Below are 2409 nucleotides of genomic sequence, written 5' to 3'. Positions count from 1 at the left end.
CCTTTGTGGCCTAAGCTAACTGGAGTTGTATCTCTGTCATTAGCAAGCAGAAGGGTTTTCACTTAATTCCAGCACTTTGGGAGGCTGAGGCAGGTAGATCACTTGAGGTCAGGAATTCAAGACCAGCCTGACCAACATGGCAAAACTCTGTCCTTACTAAAAATACAAAACTTAGTTGGGTGTGATAGCAGGTGCCTGTAATCCAAGCTACTTGGGAGGTTGAGGCAGGAGAACCACTTGAACTCGGGAGGCAGAGGTTTCAGTGAGCCGAGATCATGCCACAGCACTCCAGTCTGGGCAACAGAGTAAGACTCTGTGTCATAAAAAAAGAAAGAAAGGTTTTCACTTAGTAAACCTCCTCTGCTCAGTATCCTCATTCCACAACTGTCAGAGCCAAAGGGCAAGGAGCTCTGGACAAGCTGAGGAGCTCAGTTTATTTAAATCTTCTCTTCTTACCTGGGGTCCCTGACTTATCGCATGCTCCTTCTCAAACTCTCCTCTTAAGAAAATTGTTACAATTCTTACCGGGTACTGTTTTGAACCTGACACACTAATCCTGTACCAGTATTTTTGATGCCACTTTCAATTTCTTGGTTAAATTGTGAATTACTGTTTATTTGAAGGAGTCTGTTTTATGTCCTTTTTGCTGACCCATCCACAGTGTTTGCCATATGTTAAAATACATAAATTAATTGTCTGGCATTCTATTATCAGGTCACTTATCATTAAGCGTATATTACTAAGGTATTACAACCTGAAGGGCAATCAACATGAATCTATGTTTACGAAACTCAGTTCTAACTGCTATGAAAAATACCTATTGTTAATTTAAGTCAGATAAGTAGAAGGTAAAACTGTCTTAGATACTTTTATTGCAAAATATGTCTTCTATAAATATTTTTCTAGTTGAACTGTATTGTATTAGCTAATACTTATTGAAATAAGGTTTGTAATGTTTTAATTAGCAACCAAAGGTGTTAAATATTTCTTATGAGCATATCACATTTCATAGTCCAGTACTCAATAATCTGAAACTAAGTGAATTATTGATTTTCACTTCTCAAGTACTTTCTCCTAAAAAAGGGGGGTGGGGTGTGGAATTCATAAGACAAAGATACAAGCAACAAAAGATAATTTCTTTAGTTCTTATCAGTTAACTGTGTCCATTTCTTATGGATACAAATTGTTGAACAGCATGCCAACTAATGGGCAGTAAAGTCACAGCCTGCAATGCATTTTTGTTTGTTTGTTTGTTTTGAGACAGAGTTTTGCTCTTGTTGCCCAGGCTGGAGTGCAATGGTAGGACCGTGGCTTACCACAACTTCTGCCTCCCAGGTCGAAGAGATTCTCCTGCCCCAGCTTCCAGAGTAGCTGGGATTATAGGCATGCGCCACTGCACACAGCTTTTTTTTTTTTTCTTTTTTTTTGTATTTTTAGTAGAGATAGGGTTTCTTCATGTTGGTCAGGCTGATCTCGAACTCCTGACCTCAGATGATCTGCCCACCTCAGCCTCCCAAAGTGCTGGGATTATAGGTGTGAGCCACCGTGCCTGGCTTATTTGTTTGTTTTAAAGACAGGATGTTGCTCTGTCACCCAGGCTGAGTACAGTGGTATGAATGTGGCTCACTGCAGCCTCAAACTCCTGGGATCAAGTGATCTTCCTGTCTCAGCCTCCTGAATAGCTAGGACTACAGATGCATGCCACCACATCTGGCTAATTTAAACATTTTTTAAATAGATACTTACTATGTTGCCCAGGCTGGCCTCGAATTCCTGGGTTCAAGTGAACCTCCCACCTTGGCCTCCGAAAGTGCTGGGATTACAGGCATGAGCCACCTTGCCTGGCCAGCAATGTATCATTTCATCAGCCTCAGTAACTGACAGTCAAAAATGGGATCGTTAAGGGTATTTGAACTCACCAGGAATATTTAGGTTGAGATACATTACATTTGAGGACATTCAAATGGTTAGAATCCAGAGACATCTGAAGATACAGGCCTGGGAGTAAGGGGCTAGAGTTTGTGATGCAAATTCAAAATGCAAAAGTCAGCAGAGATTCAAATGAATGGAGGCTCAGGAAATGGATGAGCTCTCTGGAGGAGAGTGGGAGAGCAGGCAAGTGCAGAGGGTCCTGTAGAGCAGCAGTCCCCAGCCTTTTTGGCACCAGGGACTGGTTTTGTGGAAGACAATTTTTCCACGGACAGGTGGAGGGCCGAGGATGATTTCGGCATGAAACTGTTCCACCTCAGATATTCAGGCATCCGATTCTCAGAAGAAGCTTGCAAGCTGGATCCCTCGCATATGCAGTTCACAATAGGGTTCTCACTCCTATGTGAACCTATGCTGCTGATCTGACTGGAGGCGGAGTTCAGGCGGTAACACTTGTTCCCCTCCTGTGCGGTCCGGTTC

The sequence above is a fragment of the Callithrix jacchus genome, chromosome 2 (assembly GCF_049354715.1).
Source record: "Callithrix jacchus isolate 240 chromosome 2, calJac240_pri, whole genome shotgun sequence".
NCBI classification, from domain to species: domain Eukaryota; kingdom Metazoa; phylum Chordata; class Mammalia; order Primates; family Cebidae; genus Callithrix; species Callithrix jacchus.
The sequence above is the reverse complement of the archived record's forward strand: the minus strand, read 5'-3'. Positions refer to the sequence as shown.